A 17,759-nucleotide genomic window follows, 5' to 3' on the forward strand; every position below is an offset into this window, starting at 1 on the left:
GACTGTATGCGAATTCAATGATGGTTGGTTGGTTTGGTTTACTTATTTTTAATGGCGCAAGAGCCCTTGAGGGCTATACTGCGACAAACGTTTTTTTAGTTTAATATTTATACATAAATAAAAAATCAGGATATGATAAAAGTCAAAATGTTTTGGAGAGAAAGGTATAAACAACAGTAGTTTAAAACAAGTAATAAAAAACCTGTAAACATTAAAAACTTTTGGTTGGTTTGGTTGGTTGGTTTGTTTATTTTTTTTTTTGGCGCAAGAGCCCTTCAGGGCTATACTGCGCCAAACGTTTTTTTGGGATAAAATATATAGATAAGTATAGGAGTAAGCGTGTTTTCAGGTGAAAGCTATAAACATAGGTAGTTTAAAATAAGTAATAAAAAACAAGTAGACATTAAAAAATTTAAATAACGTATGAAATAATATGTTGGTTGGTTAGTTGATTTTTTATGGCGCAAGAGCCCTTAAGGGCTATACTACGCCAAACGATTTTTTGTTATATTTTATTTAGTTTTCATTTAAGAATGAATCAAAAAAGTAAAACAAAGTATTTTTTGAAGTAAAAGCATAAACCTTCAAGTTGTAGTATTAAAAAAGGAACACCTTAAAAACATAATTGCTAAAAACATATTAAGAAGAAATGGATAAAACTATCTTGAAAAATATAAAAAGGACGAAATCACATAATGACGACACAAACACTAAATTAAAAGGGAGAAACCAATCTCCCGGAGGAAGGGGTGTAAATTGCGATGGGGTTGGTCCCCAAGCAACTCCTTCAAAGTAGGGTTAAAATCATTAAAATATTTAAAACGAATTTGATTAAAATTTGGGCAGTTACTTAAAATATGTAACACTGTCTGAATGACATTACAAGTTATGCACATTGGAGCTGGTTCACGGCATAAAAGGTATTTATGTGTGAACCTAGTATGACCAATGCGAAGTCGAGCTAATAAAACTTGTTCTCTCCTGGTGAGAGGCAATGATCTAAAGCCTTTAGTTGAGGGTTGAATTGAACGCAGTTTGTTTTGGGTTTCTGAATGCCAAGACCGCTGCCAATGCATATTAAGGGATTCAGAAATGGCGTTTTTGATGTCAGCGTAAGGAACACGGTCGTCAACCAGAATACTTGCAGTTCTGGCAGCCGAATCGGCTGCCTCATTGCCTACAATGCCTACATCACCAGGGATCCAACAAAAGAGGACTTCAAAATTGTTTTGCATAAGATTTTTTAACACATGATAGGACTGAATGGCTATAGGGTGGCTATTATTATTGCAGTGAGTGATGGCTTCCACTGAACTTTGAGTCAGTGTATATCACCCACTTTTTGTAGTTAGATTGGGCTATTGACTGAAGAGATATAAATATGGCTTTTATTTCTGAAGTAAGTACAGAGCAAGATGGGTTTAATTTTTCTGCCATAACGTGACCATCAACTATTGTAGAAAAGCCGACGTGATCGTTTGCTTTTGATCCATCGGTAAAAATATCTTTATATTCCGAATATTTGCATTTTGTATCATAAAATATTTGCTGGTAAGCTGTATTTGGTGTAGTCTCTTTAGGGAATTTAGCGAGGTCATTGATAGTAGATGTATTTACTTCACACCATGGTTCAATTGGTTTTAATGTGTTGAAGGTTTTGAAATCTAATAGCTGCAGGTCTGACAGCATCCGACGCATTCGGATCCCAAACGTTGGGATCATCGAAGGACGGTGTAGAAATAACAGAACATTTGATGGATTAAAAATATGAAGGTGTAGTGGATGATTAGTGTAAGGTTTTGTTTTGAAGTAAAAGTTTAAAGAAAGTTTGAGACGTCTATTGTTAAGAGACTGTTCATGTGCTAGAATATGAAGACTGTTGATTAGGGTGGAACGAAAAAAACTTTGTTTTTATTTTCGAATCGTAATAGTGCGGAAAAGTTGCAATTGGTGAAGACTTTCAAAACAAACAAAAATTTTAAAAATCGGATAATATCTTCCGATCCCGCAACGGGCCTGAATATTTGAAAAAATGGAAAATTTCGTGTTTTCTTAGTGATGTTTTAATGTTTCTTTTTAAGGCTCTAAGACGGGTAAAGTTACGATTCGTAAAGCCTTCAGAAATATAAAAAAAAAATGAAATCGAATAATACCTTTTGATCCAGAAACAAGCCTAAAAATTCGAAAAAATTGAGAATTTCAGGTTTTTTTCCGAATTTTTAACATTTTTGATTCAATGTACTTTTTCAGGCTACAGAACGGAGAAGTTACGTTTAGTGAAGACTCCAAAACAAAAAAAAAATATCTTTTTGAAATAAAACAATATCTTCCGATCGTGCAACGAACCTACATGTTTGAAAAAATGTAAACTGTAAGCCCTTTTTCAGCTTTTTTTTTTATTTTAGTTTAACGATCCTCATAAGTTCGGTATGAAATACTAATGGAAAAACGTTTGTTTATAAAACAAATGTGATATTTTAGTATTAGCCTGCCTGTGAAATTGTCCACATGGCTTTTTAATCCCGCGAGACTTATATTTGTTTATGCCGCTCAGTACAGTGTATGCATCTAATATGCCCCATTAGCGCCTCACGATCTTGAATTTATGATCTTTTTCGTTGGCTTCTGTCTATAGGTATCTTACTTAAATGAATAAAGCAGTCGTGCTGGCATCAGTATTTCTCATTCTTTCTAATGTGCGTGTGAAGTCGATTTGCTCTGCTAAACGTGTTTCAAACATGAATCCATCTTCGCAGAAAAGAATTACGAGAAAGTCCTTTGAGTGCCCTATATTTGGCTACCCGAGAAATTTGCCAACAAATAAGCTCCCTACTTATGAAAATGTACTTCAAAGTTGCTTTCAAGAGAGATTTGAGTTAGCTAGAAAAGTCAATAACACGAAAGTGAGTTTTTCCATTGTTAAGGACATAGTGGCGCAAAAAGTTAAATGTATCTTTGATAAGACATCGATTCCTACAGTTTCCCTGAAAAGAATTGCTCAGCTCATTGATATCTTCTACAAAAAATATCTCAATTTCATGAGATCTTACAACCGAGACAAGGATAAACCAAAGTTTAAAGAAAGGATTGATGAATTTAAAAGTGAAGCAAGGAAACTCTTTGACGTCTCTGCGTGTAAGTGCGTAATGAATGTTATTTGCACTTGTAAAAAGACCCTAGACATTTGTGAATGTCCAATTTACATGAAATGTATGTGTGAAAAATCTAAAAAGATACCGATCTCTGAACAAAGATTTCTCTATCTTCAGAGGAAACATGGCATAGGAAAAATTGGAACTTTGGACCAAAAGGAAACAAAAAGGTCGAAAAAAAGATTTCAAAGAAAAGCCTATGCCTTAAAACGAAAAGTTACTGAGTGCGTTTCAGTCATGAAAGATGAATCTGATCTTTCAAATGAAGAACAACCAAGTTGCTCAGTCAAGGGAGAACCTGATAATGATTACAAGTCAACCGACCCAGACAAGAAAACCCGGTGGCAGATGAGGATTAAGCTGAAAACTACGGCACTAAGTAGCGATCGTTACGGCGTATCTGATCGTGCAACTGCTTCCATAGCATCCAGTGTGCTTCAAGACGTTGGCTTAGTGACTGAAACAGATATTCTAAAGTTATTGATAGACAAAAAATTAGGAGAGAAAAGAGCCAAAATAGAAAAGATCTGCAAAGTGGCATTAAACAAGACTCCGTTCGTGGTATTTATGTACTGACGAAACGTACAGTACGCGAAACACCAAAACACATACCCAAGATCACATTAATTACAATTCTTTAAAGAAAGAAACAGCTTTATTCTTACTATGTGGCATGGTTAAGATGCAGCATTATAACACAAATACAATTGCAAGAATAGTGCTTTTAAAAGAATTTAAAACTACTCCTTGATCAAATACTAACTCTAAAATTAACCCCCAATAAAAGTTAAAATACATTAGTTATTACACGGCCAGAGATTCCGCCTATACATATTTACAAAAGCACCAAGCCCAAATAACTCTCTGCTTAAAATTAACTAATATGAAATTTGCATTTTACACACATTAAAATAACATTAGCCTGTAACAACATAATACCACAATTTGCACAGATTAAAAAGTTCTCATGTAATACATTAAAACATTACTTCACAGGGGTTGAATTCTACGACGAGGCATCAAACACTAAAAATCTCACACGCTGTACAAAAGGCACCAATTCGACCTTGCTTCAAAGATCTAGCGTAGGCTGAATGATTTGAGGATTCGCCCGCTGCCGGTAGCTCCGAACTCCAATTCCTGCTATTCATTTTCACGGGCCACAAGACTTATAATTTCTAACCATCCGATGCGTTCACTAGCTCCCAGGTCTGGTCCATGGGGCCTCCACTTCCGACACAGCGATGAATTTAGTCTGGCAGAAGACTCTGATAGATTCTTGGTTCACTTATGTGATGCCGAGACTTCACATCTTAGCGAGGAACATTTATCTGCACTTAACCTTGCAAAGGGCCATCCCCACATTCACCATTTTAACGAAACTCGAGAGGCTGTTTCAGCCACGCACGCAAGGCGAGATGATATGCGTAAAAAAGGAAACTTTAGCTCTTTCGTACTGCCTTATATCCATTGCGTCATTTCCAACTGTTGCCACTACGCTTTTGGGCAGTACATTTATTTTGACGGAAGAAAAGATGATACTTTATATATAGATAAGATTGAATCAAAGCAATTTCGGCGAACAGTGAAAGAAGAGCATTATTCTATTATCAAAGAACCTGATTCCGTTTATATTGGCCACGTGTCTCCAAACTCTGGATCAGCCAAAGACATAGTGAATAGCATTGTTTCACATCTAAATGAACAAAGAATTTCACTGGATGATTTAGCCATCGTAGGTTGCTGGTTGGTTGGTTAGTTGATTTTTTATGGCGCAAGAGCCCTTAAGGGCTATACTGCGCCAAACGATATTTTGTTATATTTTATTTAGTTTTCATTTAAGAATGAACCATCGTAGGTTGCGATGGTACTAAAATCAATACTGGGTGGAAAAGTGGCGCGATTCGTCAATTTGAAATTTATATTGGACGACCATTGCAATGGGCTATTTGTTTATTACATTTCATTGAGTTGCCTTTTCGCCATCTTTTTCGGTATTTGGATGGTGGAACAACTGGCCAAAATTCGTTTTCTGCACCAATAGGAGAACAACTCAGAGGTTGCGAAAAACTGCCAGTAATAGATTTTCAAGCAATTGACTGTACAATTCCAGATGTAAACAGAAAGTGCTTGAGCAAGGATCAAAGATATCTTTTAGATATATCTCAGGCAATAAAGGGTGGCAATTGCCCAAATGATTTGTCAAATCGTGACCCCGGCCCACTCTCACATTCCAGATGGCTCACTTGTGCAAATAGAGTCCTTAGACTGTACGTACGTGTATCGATCCCATCAGGTGACTTAAAAGACATAGTGACTTTTATTTTGAGATGTTACATGCCGGCCTGGTTTGAAATAAAGAACCGCAAAAATTTCACAGACGGTGCCATTCATGTTTACAGAACAATTCAAACCTGTCGATACTTACCTGACAATCTAAAACAAGTTGTTTACCCTGTCATTGAAAGAAACTCTTTCTTTGCGCATCCCGAAAACTTATTCATGGCAGTGGTGTTTGATGAAAGGAGGCACATAAGAGAACTAACGTTTAAAAACGTCTTAAAAGCCAGGGATCTAGGTCAATTATGCCCGAATTTTCCAAAAAATCTGATTATAAATTAACTTTAACAAGTAACACTTAAAAATATAAGACTTGTATACTGGATTGTAAATTTGGTAAATATTTTATAACTTTCTATTATTTGAAAATGTTTCATTGTTGTAAAGAATGGTAGTTTTGCATGTTTAGAAGATACCTTAAAAGTCAAGAAATAAATTAATATTTATGTGTAATATACTGTTTTTTTAAAAGGCTTTTCCCTGTAACACCGGTCAAAAAAAAACAAGAACAATTTAATTTTTAATCACTATAAGAAAAGATGAAATTCTCCCTTTTTTTCTACTTTTCATGCTTGTTCCTGGATCAGAAGGTATTATTTGATTTCAATATGTTTTTTTAAATTTCTGAAGGCTTCAGCAATCGTAACTTTTCCGTCTTAGAGTATTAAAAAGAAACGTTGGAGAAAATTTTTTAAAAAATCGCTAAAAACACATGAAATTTTCCATTTTTTCAAATTTTTAGGCTCGTTGCGGGGTTGGAAGATATTATCCGATTTTAAAAATTTTTGTTTTGTTTTGTTAAGTCTTCACCAATCGCAACTTTTCTGCACTATTACAATTTCAAAATAAAAACTTTGTTTTTTTCGTTCCACCCTACTGTTGATAGGTGAGGTTCGGAAGGCTCCTGTGCAAATGCGCAGTGCCTGATTATGTATTGGATCCAAGGCTTTCAGATACCTCTTCGCTGCAGAGCCATAAATTTGACATCCATAATCAAGTTTTGAGCGTATAAGAGCCCTGTAAATTCTCAACAGAGACTCTTTATCAGCACCCCAAGATGTGTTTGCTAAGACTTTCAGGATATTTAGTTTCAATAAACATTTTTTCCTCAGTTCTTATGTGTGCGGTACAAATTTAAGTTTTTTATCAAAAATGAGACCCAGGAATTTTCCCTGATCCTTTACAACTATTGGTTGATTATTAAGGTTAAGGTTTAGATCAGGATGGAGACCTCTTTTACGGCAGAAATGAATGCAAAAGGTTTTTTGAGCAGAGAAAGAGAAGCCATTTTCTTCCGCCCATTGTGATACTTTATTGATGGCTATTTGAAGTTGTCTTTCAATGATACTCATGCTCGATGAAGAAAAAGAAATTTGAAAATCATCAACGAACATGGTACCTTTTACAGAAGGAGGCAGTTGATCAATTAAGCTATTGATTGCGATTATGAAAAGAGTTACGCTTAGCACACTTCCCTGGGGAACTCCTTCTTGGATGAAGGTATCCGACAAAACAGACTTGACAGGTACGCGAAAAGTTCGATCTCTTAGAAAATTAGAAAGAAAGATTGGTAGGTTACCTCGCAACCCATACTCGTGCAGGGTTTTGAGGATCCCATACCTCCAGGTACGGTCATATGCCGTTTCAATGTCAAAAAATACGCTCACAAGATGTTTTCGTTTAAGAAATGCTTCCCTTATTGATGTCTCAAGAAGCAGCAGGTTGTCGACTGTGCATCTGCCGCGCCTGAATCCACTTTGATGGGAAGATAGCAGATGGTTTGGTTTGGTTGGTTTGATTTTTATGGCGCAAGAGCCCTTGAGGGCTATACTGCGCCAAACGATATTTTATTATATGCTATTTATTTTTCATTAAAGAGTAAGGTAAATAAAAGCATATTTTGAAGAAGAAAGCATAAAACTTCAAGTGTTAGTGTTAAAAAGTGCAGCCGATAAAAACATTTAAACAATTTGAAGAAGAAGACAAAATGGGCAAAACAATATCTTGAAAAACGAAGGACGAAATCACATAATGTCGAGACAAACACTAAACTAAAAAGGAGAATCCAATCTCCTGGAGGAAGGAGTACAAATTGCGATGGGGTGAGTGCCACGAGATTTTGTGTGGTTGGATAACGACGAAATGTGTTCCATGCCTTTTTTTTTTTTTGTTTCTTATGAGCCTCCTGACAATCGAAGTTCCACCAAGGCTTAGGAAATGTGATCCTACCTTTAGTGGTTCTTGGAATTGCAACGTTCGCTGCCGTCAAGATAATGTCGGTTACTCGGCTTACCACTACATCTGTATCAATATTAGTCACGTCTTCCCATGTTATTTCTACCAACTGGGTAAATGCTGCCCAATCAGCTCGATCAATGCGAAGTCGGGCATGTTGATGCTGCTGATGGCCGCAGCGAACAGTAGAGGTTATCCTGATCGGAAAGTGGCCACTGGTGTAGAGACCACCCTTCCACATGAAAATCCCAACGTGGCAGAAAAGAAGGTGAGCATATTACGAGATCGATGGCATGGTAAGACTAGGTAGGTAGATGAAAAAAAGTGTTTTCACCGTTATTAAGAAAGCAAAGGTCATTGTCTTCAATAAAAGTTTCTATTGTTAAACTTCAGTCATAAGAAGGTGGGATATATACAGAACAAACTGTGAAAAGCGAGTGAAGGTGAACGCGCGCAGCTACTGCTTGCAGGGATGTGTTGATATTGAGCTGGCTAGATGCATAATCGTTAGAGATTAGCAATGCCACCCCTCCACAACGACGGTCTCCTGACAAGCAGTCCTTGCGGTATATGTCAAAACCTTTCAATCTCTGTCTATCAACAGGGGACAGAAATGTTTCTTGCAGACAAAATATGGCCGGTTGGTGATATTCGACAAGATCTTTGATGTCTGTGACATTATGCGAGTAACTCTGACAATTCCAAGAAAGAATTCTCAGGGCCATGAAGAGAAAAGAAAGGAGAAACGGCCAGAAGAAGAGAAAGTAACTAAAGAGGGAGGATGGTCCGTCCACCCTTCATCGTCGGATGGCGGAAGATCTTCAAAATCAACATCCTCGTCTTCCTCTTGGGGAAGAGGTTGTTGGAGTTTTTCAATTTGAGATTTCGTCAATTTAAATTTCTTGCTAGAAAGCAAAAAGTTCTTTTTTTAAATTATTAAATTTCGGGGCCCTCTGTTTAGAGGCTACTCCAATTTTTGCGCGCGTTTGGATAATTTTCTTTTTTTCAATTGTTTTCTTTTGTTTTTGGTCAGTTGGTTTGTTCGAAATTGATGTAGCTGAGTAACTAGAACTGCGATTTTGTGCAGTTTGTAATTTAATTTCGTTAGAATTTTTGTGGGGTGGTTTAGAATTATTGAGCTGTTTGCTTGTTGATTTAGTCGAGTTCGGTAATTTATTGCTGGTTATTGTGTTTACTGGAGGCTCAGTTTGTGTGCTTATGGAATGGAATATTTTTTTTACAGCAGCAGAATATGAAAGTCCAGCAGTTGGTGTTCGAGATTGGACAATTTTTCTCGCGTCTGGATATGATATTTTTTGAGTGGTTTTGATGACCTGTATTTCTTTTTCGGATAGATATTTTGGACATTTTCTAGAGTACGAGGGATGGTCTCCTTTACAGTTGACGCATTTGAATTCCTTTGAGCATTCATTGCTTTCGTGGCCGGGCTCAGCACATCTGGCACAGGTTCCTGTACCACGGCATGACAGCTTGGAATGTCCGAAACGCTGGCAATTAAAACACCGTAGAGGATTAGGGTTGTAGGGTCTCACTGGACAAGAGAGATAACCAGCTTTGACACGTGAAGGGAGGATAGGCGTACTAAAAGTCAGAATGATGTGCTTCGTATTCTGCATGTCCCGTTGCGTTTGATAATGATCCTCTTCACTCCACTTGTTGATCTTGCATTTCCTCTAGAATTTCCTTCTCTGATGTAAATAGAAGGTCTGGCTCCGAAATGATTCCCCGAGAAAAATTTAATGTTGAGTGTGCTGAGACTGTACAAAGATATGAGCCTAGTTGTTTTATAGCTAGAATAGGTTGAACTTGTTTAGGGTGCTTTATTTCGACTAATAATTCGCCTCTACGTAGTTTTCTAACTGATTGGAACTCACCGATAAGATTTATTAAAGCTTTGTTAATAAGAAAAGGGGAGACAGCAGTAAATGTAAGGTTTTCGTTTCTTTTAAGAATAAAAAATTTTGCAGAGCTGAACGAGTCTTTCTGACACTCCCCACAAGGGGGAGAATTGTTCCTGCTATCCCTGAAGACTCCCGTTTGAGGCACCGACTAACCCCGCTACCACGCAGCCATCGGCACGGTTTACACACCTTGGTTTAGGGATTTTTGACCGAATTTGATAGGTGTGATGAGGGAAGGAAGGGAAAAAATCCCCTCCCGCCGATATTCTGTTTGAGCAACTGGGGGTTCACGACTCCTCCCAAGAGCTCGCCCCGAACTCACCACAGCGCAAGCCCCCCTTCCCCCCCACCACGACAAGGTAAACGGACACGGGGGGGGGGCTGAAGGGAGGATAGGCGTACTAAAGGTCAGAATGACATGTTTTGTATTCTGCATTACGCCATTGCGTTTAATAGTAATCCTCTTCACTCCACTTACGTGTTGGCCCTTCATTTCATCTAGAATTTCCTTCTCTGGTGTGAATGGAACGTCTGGCTCTGAAATTACTCCCCGAGAAAAGTTTAATGTAGAGTGGGCTGTAACTGTGCAAAGATAAGGACCTAACTGTTAAATGGCTAGTATGAGTTGAACTTGTTTTTTTTTTTTATTTCCACTAAAAGCTCGCCTGTTCGTGTTTTTTTTTACTGATTTAAATTCGCCGATTAGATTTACAAGAGCTTTGTTTATTAGAAAAGGGGAAACAGCAGTAAATGTAAGATTTTCGTTTCTTGTAATAACAAAAAATTTAGCAGATGTTAGCGCTTCTTTCTGACGCTCCCAGGGGAAAGTATTTTTTATGTTATGATCCATAAATTAACCTGAGAACTGTGGGGAAAAAATTGGGTCTAGCCCCTGTGTTGCCCCCCTGCACAGGGGTAAGGCTTATACCACAGGGTTCGCCCGCGATCTCTGACGTCAACCATTTGAGGCACCGACTACCCCCGGTACCACGCAGCCAAGGGCACGTCAGACACCGAATTTTGTCCGAATTTAGTAGGTGTGATGAGGCAAGGAAGGGAGAAAAATCCCCTCCCGCCGGTATTCTGTTTGAGCAATTGGGGGATCACTACTCCTCCCAAGAACTCGCCCCGAACTCACCACACCGCAAGCCGCCCCACCACGACAAGGTAAACGGACACGGGGGGGGGGGGGGGTTCCAAGTGATTCAGCTTCTTATTTTAATCACTGTTGGTCACGAATTAATCAGAAGTTGCGACAAGTAGTTAACTAGAGAGCAATTTCTTTTGATTAACTAATATTTAGCATAAAACTACTTTTTCTTACGCTACTAGTTAAAACCAACAAATTTGTAGCTACTCCAAAAATGTTTCAGTATTTTTTTAATGAGAAATGTCATTAACTTTGTTCAGGTACAGTCGTCTACTTCATAAAGGTTTTTGCGGAAACGCAATAATTTCCAAAACGCGTCATTAAACTTCATTTACTGTCAAAAATTTTAAAGAAATCACGCTTAAGCCGGGTTTTTTAAAACTATATTGACAAAAGCGGTCGGATTCGTCCGGTTACATTGCAAACTTCTGCCTGCATTGTTAATAGGGAGGGCTGGAAGAGCGTGAAGTTTTCAACCGAAGGCAGCTGGGATATTTTCCGCGGCTTTTTAAAAAAGCAATTTTGTATATAACACTTATAAGATACAATCGTAATACCCAGTAAATCTATTGACATTTAAATTATTAATTTCTGTTGTTACCTATCTCAATGTCTTGGATCTCAAAGGTTTTTTGTGTTTGGTAGGCCATTAAATTACTAATTCGCCATTTAACTTCATAAATGAAATTTAATTTTAATGATTTTTCGCTCGCTATAGGCAAAAATCAACAGTTCACCTTCCCATTTTTTTAAAACTTAATTATTATTTTTTTCTTTTTAAAGAATGTAATAAAATAGCAGCAGTGTGCTATAACTATGACCAAAATCCATTCATTTAAGAAGCACATGTTTCAAGTGTTTATCACTCGCCTTTAAAGCGACCATTAAAGCTGAAATATATTTACAACTCACTCTTTTTTCGAATGATAGATCGATCTGAAGAAAAGGTTTTTTTTAACATTTTAATGGAGGTATCTCGGATAACAACATTTCGAAACGTAGCGTAATAAACTACAGAACATAACTTCGAAAAGAGAAAAAAAATTGAAAGAAAAAATCAAAATAGTTTAAATTCGTTTTTTTTAACGAATATTTCAACATAGTAATTTTGGTACTTCGTGTACACAGGTACGGTATATTTCATGTTAGTGATTAAAGAAACACGATTGACTGACACCCCATAACTTGAACCCCGTTGATCAGAAAGACTGAGCGTTAAGCAGTTGTGTAACTTGGATGGTGTTGAATCACTGGAAAAAGATCTCAAAGTTTTAAAAAAACAATAACCGTTAACCAGTTTAAAATTTGGAAAAAAATAACAGTAAATGAGTATAATATCTAGGTCGATATTGGCAGGTAAAATTTAGTTGCTTTTGAACAAATAATCAGTAACTACTTGTTTAAATCTGTACGTTACTTCTTTTTTTCAAGCACCCATAATATTATTCTCCTTTGTTATATTAATGTAATCATTAAATGCATCTGTAATTGAAGAGTTCTCTTTGATCTAAGTCAAGGTCAATACTTAAAAGTAGCATTAGAATTTGGTTTTATTTTTTACAATGGTGAAATGGAATTACCTTTTACGAGAACTTAAACTCATGTCAAACTAAAACTATTTAAGACATTTCAGTTGAATGTGTGTTAATGTGAAATTTCTTCCTCTTTCAGGAGAGAGCCCAGAGGTTCATTCGAACCAGAGGAATGAGGATGAACTTCGCTGCACCGGGGTGCAGCTTACCAGAACTTGCAAATTTCAATGGCCCTTCTGAAGGATAGAGAGTTTCCCTGAGTTCTAGACGCAGAGGGACGAGCGCCTCGTGCTGTTTTGGAGAAAGAAGCTGCAGCGGACATCCTGGTCCATGCCGAAGGGGAGATTCACATCCAGGATGAAAAAGGATGCACTCCCCAGCATATTGTTGCCAACCGTAAGATATTTGAAAGGCTACTTGCAGGTGGAGTTAACGCCGGTCTGAGAAACATAATGGGTCACATATCCTTGCACTGGGCTGTTAAACTTCCAAATGCAGAAGCTGCCGAACTGCTAGTAGAAGCATCAACAGATGTTCATATTTCCAATATACTCCTGAGAATGCCATTGAACTTGGCTACAGACTGGGGACACGCTACAACTATTAGGGCATTAATTGCCAAAGGTACCCATTTGGATTATTCAAACGTAAATCAAGACCTGCCGATACATATAGCTTTACGAGAAAACAATGAAGCATTGAAGGCCTTTCTGGCGGCACACCTTTGGAAAAAGATGAGCTGGGATCAAAGGGTTCTGAACCAGGTCCAGAGACACCGTTCTATCGGACCTCTACGAATCTGTTAACTGCAAAGAAAGAGAAACGTCAGGATAGAGGAATCCACTGTGACGTTTTGCCATGTCGCAACAATGCCAGCAAGCTCTCTCGCCCGTTATCTCAGAATGGAAAAAAATAATCAGGCTTTAAAAACCATGAGACCATGGCAGGGTTCCCAGACTTAGAGCACCACTTCTTCAAGAAGCTGAGGGACTTCTGGGACAGGTGGATCTTAAGTAGATCATTGTGTGGATTGTTTCCTCCACCTGACTAGTGTACCGCTAACCTGCACGTATGTCATCCTTCTAAGTCTAGAGGATGAGGATTTAGAAACTTCCTTACCGCTTCGCAGATTTGATAACATTCATATTTTAATGTTTTTTCAAAATGATACGTTGTTAACAAGTATTGCTTAGTAGTGATTGATTCATGCATTTTAGCTGCGTATGGATTGTGTGTTTAGCTAATGTCGATCATCCGCCTTTAAGAGGAAAATTTTAAAAAACTTTTTTTTTATTAACAATATTATTGGTATCCATGGGGGGAGACTAACCCCTACATGGCGCGTCTCCAGGTAGTGGTTCGGGTGAATGCCTCCACTAGTTTTCTTTTGAGTGATAGAAGGGAAATAAAATACCTCCTTCAGAGCAACATGTAGAAGTCTAACCTCCTTGGAGGCGCTGGCAACCCTTACTTCTTTATATGAAGAACTCCTTCAGTGTGTGTGCGAATTATGCTACTATGAGCCGACGGGACAGGAACTGCAGTCCGGGATCCAGCCGATAAGCAAGATTCTGGACTACCCGGTTAAACCAGTGCCAAACTTTATCCCTTTGAGCGCGAAGAACAACTAGAGGAATACAGATGAACAAAAAAGGAATTTGATGGCTTTTATTACAGATGCATTGCATACTTGAGCCTCGCTGCGCCGGGTTGCAGCTTACCTGGACTTCAGTCCCCTGCATATTGCTGCAAATACAAAATATTTGAAAGTCTGCTTACAGGTGGAGTGAACACCAGTCTGAGAAGCTTCATGGGTCACATATCCTTGCACTGAGCTTTAAAGTTTCCAAATGCTGAAGCTGTGGAACTGCTAGTAGAAGCAACAACTGATGTAAATATCCCTAATATAATCCAGCACGCCATTGAACTTTGCTGTAGACTGATGGGGACATGTTACAACTATTAGGGCATAATTTGCCAATTGGTTGGCTAGTTTATTTGATTTTTATGGCGAAAGAATATACTGCGCCAAACGTTTTTTATTGTATACTGTTAGTTTTACATTCAAAAATAAAGTCAAAAAAGTAAAAGTAAGCATATTTTGAAGTAAACAGCATAAAACTTTGTGTAACAGTATTTAAAAAAGGCAGCCGTTAATGGTACCCATTTGGATTATCAATACTTCAAACTAGAACTGCCAATAAATATAGCTTTAAGAGAAAACAATGAAGCATTAAAAGCCTTTCTGGCCGCACACCTGTGGAAAAAGATAAGCTGGGATGAAAAGGGTCTGGACCAAGTCCAGAGAGACCGCTGTACCGGACTTCTACGAATCTGTTAAGAACTGCAAAAAACGAGAAACATCAGGAAAGAGGAATCCAACGTGTCGTTTTACTAGGTCGCAACATTACCAGAAAGCAGTCTCGCCCGTTATCTCAGAACGGAATTAATCAGGGTTTAAAACCACGAAACAATAGCAGAGTTCCCTGACTTCGAGAACCACTTCTTCAGGAAGCTCAGGGATATCTGGGACAGGAGGGTCTTCCGTCTGGGACAGGAAAGTAGATCATTGTGTCGACTGATTCCTCCACCTGACTAGTTTACTGCTAACCTGCACTTATGTCATCTTTCCAAGTCTAGCGAATGAGGATTTGGAAACTTCCTCACTGTTTCGCCAGATGAGTCAACATTGATATTTTAATAATATTTTTTCAAAAAGATATGTTCGTAAACATATATTGTTTATTAGTGCATTGATTCATTCATTTTAGATGTGTCTGGCTTATGTGTTTAACTGTCGACTATCCAGGAGGAAGAGTACAAACGAGTAGTTTTTTTTTAAATACACTATCTTCGGTATCCATGGGGAGAACCTGAAACCCCTATATGGCGAGTCCCCGTTTAGCGGATCGGCGAACGCTTCCACTTGTTCTCCTTTGCGTAGTAGAAGAGAAATAAAATACCTCCAGAGGGCAAACATCAAGTCTAACCTCCTTGGAGGCTCTGGAAACTAGACCACCTCTTATGAAGAACTCTTAGTGTGTGTGCGCGAATTATGCTACCGTGAGCTGACAGGCAGGAACTGCAGTTCGGTATCCTGCCGATAAGTATACAACGAGGACATTGCTCAATATTCTTCAATTAAACCTCAACGGGACTCTTGAGAAAAATGGATGAACTGCAGTCTCCTTCGTGATAACATCTACATTATACGGTTAGTTCAGTCAAACTAAGAAAAAAAAAATTGCAACAGAGGCTTTTCAATTGTTCTTATATCTGTAACTCAAACAGAATAATCTATTCCAAATCGGACAAAATCGAGTCACGGAAACACCCCGAAAACCCGATTTGAAAATTGGGGTTATTAGCAATTATCCTCAAAACAGGTAAGCTACAATCAAGTGCCCACAGTTGGGACAGTTTTAAACTTTTACCTTTAGTAGCATATTAATCATGTGTTTTCCATTCGAAGGAAGTATTCTACTTTTAGGATGTGCCATAGTACTTCATCTTAACACATGGTATAGATGTGTAGTTGGGTCCCTTTAAAAATAAAACAAAAAAAATGTTTATTGTCCCAAGTAAAGAACCCCCATCCCTAACTTGGGACACTTGATTTTTCTTTCCTGTATTCAGCAATAGGTAACAGTTAGGGAAGCCAACTATCATTTTAAAGAAGTTTCTTTTACAACCCAATAAGAAAAAAATATCATTCGATAGAAATAATATAATCTCATCAAAAACAACCCTCATAAAAAAATTTCCCCGCCAAGAAAACCTTTAACTTTTCCGCACAAAAAAGAAAACCTGCATCCTAAACCCAAAAACCCTCAGCCATAAAAAGTTATGATATCTAGTTTGCCCGCCAAGTATCTGCCGAACTATCATCCTCCCTCTTCTCCTTTTTCATCACAGCTACTTCCATTAGAACCTCCTTCCACCTTCAACTCCTCAGAAATATGGATATATCTTTTAAATTGTTTATCTTGTTTGGCGAGAAGCTTTTTGCTCACCAAGCAACCACTTCACTTTGGTTGGTTGGTTAGTTGATTTTTTATGGCGCAAGAGCCCTTAAGGGCTATACTGCGCCAAACGATTTTTTGTTATATTTTATTTAGTTTTCATTTAAGAATGAATCAAAAAAGTAAAAGTATTTTTTGAAGTAAAAGCATAAACCTTCAAGATGTAGTATTAAAAAAGGAACACCTTAAAAACATATAAATGCTAACAACATATTGAGAAAAAATGGATAAAACAATATCTTGAAAAATATAAAAAGGACGAAATCACATAATGACGACACAAACACTAAATTAAAAGGGAGAAACCAATCTCCCGGAGGAAGGGGTGTAAATTGCGATGGGGTTGGTCCCCAAGCAACTCCTTCAAAGTAGGGTTAAAATCATTAAAATATTTGAAACGTATATGATTAAAATTTGGGCAGTTACTTAAAATATGTAACACTGTCTGAATGACATTACAAGTTATGCACATTGGAGCTGGTTCACGGCATAAAAGGTATTTATGTGTGAACCTAGTATGACCAATGCGAAGTCGATCTAATAAAACTTGTTCTCTCCTGGTGAGAGGCAATGATGTAAAGCCTTCAGTTGAGGGCTGAATTGAACGCAGTTTGTTTTGGGTTTCTGAATGCCAAGACCGCTGCCAATGCGTATGAAGAGATTCAGAAATGGCGTTTTTGATGTCAGCGTAAGGAACACGGTCGTCAACCAGAATACTTGCAGTTCTGGCAGCCGAATCGGCTGCCTCATTGCCTACAATGCCTACCTGACCAGGGATCCAACAAAAGAGGACTTTAAAATTGCTTTGCATAAGATTTTTTAACAAATGATAGGACTGAATGGCTATAGGGTGGCTATTATTATTGCAGTGAGTGATTGCTTCCACTGAACTCTTTGAGTCAGTGTATATCACCCACTTTTTGTAGTTGGATTGGGCTATTGACTGAAGAGATATAAATATGGCTTTTATTTCTGAAGTAAATACAGAGCAAGATCGGTTTAATTTTTCTGCCATAACGTGACCATCAACTATTGTAGAAAAGCCGACGTGATCGTTTGCTTTTGATCCATCGGTAAAAATATCTTTATATTCCGAATATTTGCATTTTGTATCATAAAATATTTGCTGGTAAGCTGTATTTGGTGTAGTCTCTTTAGGGAATTTAGCGAGGTCATTGATAGTAGATGTATTTACTTCACACCATGGTTCAATTGGTTTTAATGTGTTGAAGGTTTTGAAATCTAATAGCTGCAGGTCTGACAGCATCCGACGCATTCGGATCCCAAATGTTGGGATCATCGAAGGACGGTGTAGAAATAACAGAACATTTGATGGATTAAAAATATGAAGGTGTAGTGGGTGATTAGTGTAAGGTTTTGTTTTGAAGTAAAAATTTAAAGAAAGT

Source organism: Uloborus diversus, unplaced genomic scaffold (genome assembly GCF_026930045.1).
Source record: "Uloborus diversus isolate 005 unplaced genomic scaffold, Udiv.v.3.1 scaffold_619, whole genome shotgun sequence".
Lineage (NCBI taxonomy): Eukaryota > Metazoa > Arthropoda > Arachnida > Araneae > Uloboridae > Uloborus > Uloborus diversus.